General features: G+C 34.2%; 1 protein-coding gene across 2 annotated transcripts in view; it reads right to left on the bottom strand.

Annotated features, from left to right (window-relative positions):
• DPP10 (dipeptidyl-peptidase 10 (non-functional)) overlaps window positions 1-5,148 on the bottom strand; it is an 814,904-nt gene that overhangs the window by 32,608 nt on the left and 777,148 nt on the right. The window lies entirely within an intron of this gene.

The raw sequence follows: 5,148 nt of genomic DNA, 5'->3' as shown, positions 1-5,148 counted from the left end.
TGGAATAAAAACTAGCTGCTGCTGCTAAGTCACTTCAGTCTTGTCCGACTCTGTGTGACCCCAGAGACGGCAGCCCACCAGGCTCCCCCGTCCCTGGGATTCTCTAGGCAAGAACACTGGAGTGGGTTGCCATTTCCTTCCCCAATGCATGAAAGTGAAAAGTGAAAGTGAAGTCGCGCAGTCGTGTCCCACTCTTTGCGACCCCATGGACTGCAGCCTATCAGGCTTCTCCGTCCATGGGATTTGCCAGGCAAGAGTACTGGAGTACGGTGCCATTGCGGTCTCCCAAAAATTAGCTAGGAGATGATACAGCACTTAATCACAGAAAAGGAAGTATAGGTAGACAGCAGGGTGGCAGATTAGAATTGACTAGTCCAGATATACCATCTTCCTGGTGTGGGACTTGAAGAAGATTGTGGGCCCTTGGATGATCCCATAGGTTCAAAACTCAAAACAAGGTACCTCTGGTATTCAACATTTTAAACAATATCTGTATTGTTTATTGAAAGGAAAATGTGTGTATGAAAAAAGTAGTGATATTATCTTGACTACTGGAGATGAGTAGCTGGATTATCCAATGTGTCAATTAATTATATCCTGCTTTTTTAACAGATTAACTATACAAAAGAGCTGACAAACAACTCAGTTCCATTAAGATGACAAAGTTGTAGGACTCTGATATGAATACCATTGATTAAATGATAGAAATACTAGATAAAAAAGAGTAGTACTCTCAAATTAAAATGACACAGTGGGGCACTGTGGTAATAACCATGTTTATCTGGTTTCTGGACATTATTTATCTACTCACTCAATGCATGCTTGAGTAGTGACTGCAAAACTAGTTGCTAGGAGAAATATACAAATAAGTAAGGTATCATTTAATATATGGAATATGTAAAATAAAAATTTTAACATCTCTCTCAAGATGCTAAAATATTTCATGATATAATAATTTCATTTTACAAATTATTTATCTGAATATTTACTTCTAGATTGTAGATTTTCATTCAGAAACATTGGTGCAAAATCTAATGGGAGTCAGAAATTCTCTAAATACTATGTTAAAAATATCCTCATAAAATTAGGGTGAGTTGGAAAAGTAACTGCTGGATCAACATTGTTTAAGATATATGTGAAAACTTTGAACAGAAAGCTGTCACTGTAGGAGGAGGCATAGATTTGAGATTGTTAGATGGGCTGATGAGCATGGTGAAAGAAAGCTTCAGGAAGATAAGATGATAGGTGAACAAGATTTTATTATAATTTCAAGGAAGATGAATTCAGTGAGATGGAACTAAGTCATAAGAGCATGAGAGAGTATGTTGCATTCTGGAAATTAATATAATTTGTTGAATAGTCACTGTCTCCCTGCATTAGACCTTTATCAAGGGTGGCATGGATAAGCTGAACATGAAAAAGTAGAAAATGGGAAGACATAAATAAAAATAATCACAATAAACCCATTGCAAGTTAACATAAATAAAACAATTATATATATTTAAAAAAAAAAGAAAATAGGAAGACATGATGATTTCTTGGTACTGTATGAAACTCCTTAGCTTGGTATACTTGTCTTCAGGAACACAGCAAACAAAGACAAAAAAAAATGTTCTCTAATAAATAGTACATCTGTTTACACTGCTTCTTCCCAGGCTATAAGCCTTTACATTCATGCTGCTGCTAAGTCGCTTCAGTTGTGTATGACTCTGTGCAACCCAATAGATGGCAGCCACCAGGCTCATCTGTCCACAGGATTCTCTAGGCAAGAATACTGGAGTGGGTTGCCGTTTCCTTCTCCAACACTTTATCTAATAACACTTAAAAAAACACTTAAAACCATTCTGACCAATATGGATTTCCAAACTTAAATATTTTAGGAATTATCATGCAGCTCAAAGCAATAGATCATTTTTTAAATATAAAATAAAAAACTCCTCAGTTGGGCTTTGTAAGTTATATTATGTGAAATTTCTGAGAATTTACCTCTGAAAATCAAGGAGTTTGGATAATGTAAATTAATATTTAGTGTAGTCAGCATATGAAAACAAATGAAAAATAATGAATTAATACTCATTTTTATTTTTTTCATTAACAAAAACAGGAGCAAAGTAAACTCTACAGGCCTAACTATATTATCTTATCTGCTTTAATAATGTCTATTAACTAATTTTATGGATGCTAAAATATAGTATTAAATATCTATATTGATACTTCTAAATATTAAAAAGACTATTACTACTAATAATAATTATATTTATGGTTAAAATTTATTAAACACTAAGTACAAATGTTTATGCTCTTCCAGACACTATGGTGACATGTTTATGTAAACTATTCCATGTTATTGTCTTCAATTTATTTATAAGGAAACTGAAGCTTAAAAAATTAAACAATATACTGGTAAACCTTTGAACTCAGATTAGAACCTAAAGGCTACCTTATTCCTAAACCACTATCTTTACTCTCCTGCCTCTAAAAAAAGACTTAACTCTTTCTAATAAGAGAGTTGAGTCTTGGGTTATTCTTCATATTCCTCTCATGAACTAAAAATCACTCAGACCAAAGCACAAATCTGATGGTAGGACAAGCTAGCTGGATTCTTTGACTCAAAGCTGCAAAGAGAATTAGAACTCTTGTCTACATTTTCCCCCAAAGTGTTGTTACACTTTGGAACCAGAGGATATACCAATGGGAAGAACTGCCAATATGTTCCCCTGCATATGTTTAGTCATGCTTCAAGGAAAGATGCCTACTAGGGTTCTTTCCCCTGAGAAGCCTTATTTCTCAGTGACTACAAAGAACAATTTCTTTTCCCAAAAGGAGGTATAATGAGACAGAAGATGAGGGTGAGAATTTTTTTTTTCATTTTGTTCTCATTTTAGTGCCTGAGATATTTTCCCCAATAAATCACACATATAATTCAAATAAGAATTGAATATTCAGCCACAGAAAGGAATGAAATAATGCCATTTGTAGCATCATGAATGCAAATAGAGATTATCATACTAAATGAAGTAAGCCAGAGAAAGACAAAAATGTCATATGATATCACTTATATGTGGAATCTTAAAAAAATGATACAAATGAATTTATTTACAAAAGAGAAATAGACTCACAGAAAACAAATTTATAGTTACCAAAGAGGAAAGTGGGGTGAAGAAGCATAGATTAAGAGTTTAGGATTAACATATACATACTACTATATATAAAATAGATAAGCAACAAGGAACACAGGGAACTACAGTAAATATCTTCTAATAATCCCTAATGGAAAAGAACCTGAAAAAGAACATATATAAAGCTTTGCTGTATACATGACATGTAAATCAACTATACTTCAATAAAAAAAGAGAAAATTAAAAAGAACTAAATGAAAGAGAAGTTACAGAAGAAGGAGTTAACATAAGAGCAAATAACAACTTCTTCAGGAAGACGTCAAGAACTTTCAGGGCCTCTGGCCATAAATGACAAAGGAGAAAGTTAGGTCATGGTATCACAGTTAGGAATAAACAATAGAGGAAGTAAAACCATTGACTATTGCATTTTCTGTATTATCTGACTTATTAAAATGAAATGATAAATTGTTTCTATGTATCAAAATATCTAAATTAATGCAATCTGCATAAAAATAATGAATTATAATCACAATAGTTATAAAAGTCATTTGTACTAGACACTTTATATGCTAATTCATTTAATCTAAAAAGCAGCCTTAAAACATAAGATAAACTATAATTCTCATTTTATATTTGGATAAACTGGGCCTTAAAAAAGGTTAAGCAACGTTTTCAAGGATACACTGTTAATGAATGACAAAACTGGGATTTGAACTCCGACAGTTTGATTACACAGACTTATTGTCCACATTCAGTAGTCATAACAAGTAATGCTATTTTCATTTCTACTCTTTTTTTAAGTGCTGTCAAAGCAATGTTAGCTGGGTTCTCAATAAGGAAAATAACTATTAATAATTACGCTCAGGAAAACAATTCTACATCAATATCAAGTTGGTTAACCAATAGGTGTTAGAGGCCTCTGTGCCCAATACTATGCAGTCACAGCGTAGTCTCACAGAAAGTATGGATGCCTTCAATTCCATAGTCAATTCCAAAGTTGGAAAAACCTAAGAGTCAGGTTTTTCTAAGGATGGGAAGGGCTTCCTGCTGGTCTTAAATCCAAGAAGGAAAACTGATAAGAATGATTCAAATTTAACTGTTTTGGCAGTGGAAATAAACGCTTCCTCAATGTTGCAAAAGAGCTGATAAAAAGTAAAAGGCTTAGATGTGAAAACACGGATGTACCTTTATGCTAACTAAAATAACTGATCACAGAAGGCGACAAATATTGCATGATTCCACCTAAGTGAGGCATCTAAAATAGATTCATAGAAGCAGAGAGCAGGATGGGGACGGGTAGGGGGAGGAAGGCAGAGTAGCTGTTTAATGAGCGCAGAGTTTCAATCATGCAAGAGGAATAGTTCTAGAGATCTGCTGTACAACCTTGTGCCTATAATTAACAACATTGTATTACATACCTAACATTTTGTTCAGGGGGTAGATCTCACTTTAAGTGCTCTCACCACAATTTTTTTAAGTGACTTTTAAAAATTTAGCATAACTTTGATATGATAAATATATCACAAAGAAAAAAAAGTATAGACCAGTATCATTTATTAAGAAAAAAAAAAAACATTTGAATCAGTTCTAATGAGGTGGAAACTGAAGCCTATTATACAGAGTGAAGTAAGCCAGAAAGAAAAACACCAATACAGTATCTAACGCATATATATGGAATTTAGAAAGATGATAACGATAACCCTGTATACGAGACAGCAAAAGAGACGCAGATATATAGAACAGTCTTGTGGACTCTGTGGGAGAGGGCAAGAGTGGGATGATATGGGAGAATGGCATTGAAACATGTATATTACCATATGTGAAACACATTGCCAGTCCAGGTTCAATGCATGATACAGGGTGCTTGGGGCTGGTGCACTGGGACGACCCAGAAGGATGGGATGGGGAGGGAGGTGGGAGGGAGGTTCAGGATGGGGAACACATGTACACCCGTGGCGGATTCATGTCAGTGTATGGCAAAACCAATACAATATTGTAAAGTTAAAAAAAAAAAAAAAAGAAAATCAAC

This window comes from Bison bison, unplaced genomic scaffold, assembly GCF_000754665.1.
Source record: "Bison bison bison isolate TAMUID 2011002044 unplaced genomic scaffold, Bison_UMD1.0 scf7180017864471, whole genome shotgun sequence".
In the NCBI taxonomy this organism is placed as follows: Eukaryota; Metazoa; Chordata; class Mammalia; order Artiodactyla; family Bovidae; genus Bison; species Bison bison.
The sequence above is the reverse complement of the archived record's forward strand: the minus strand, read 5'-3'. Positions and strand labels throughout refer to the sequence as shown.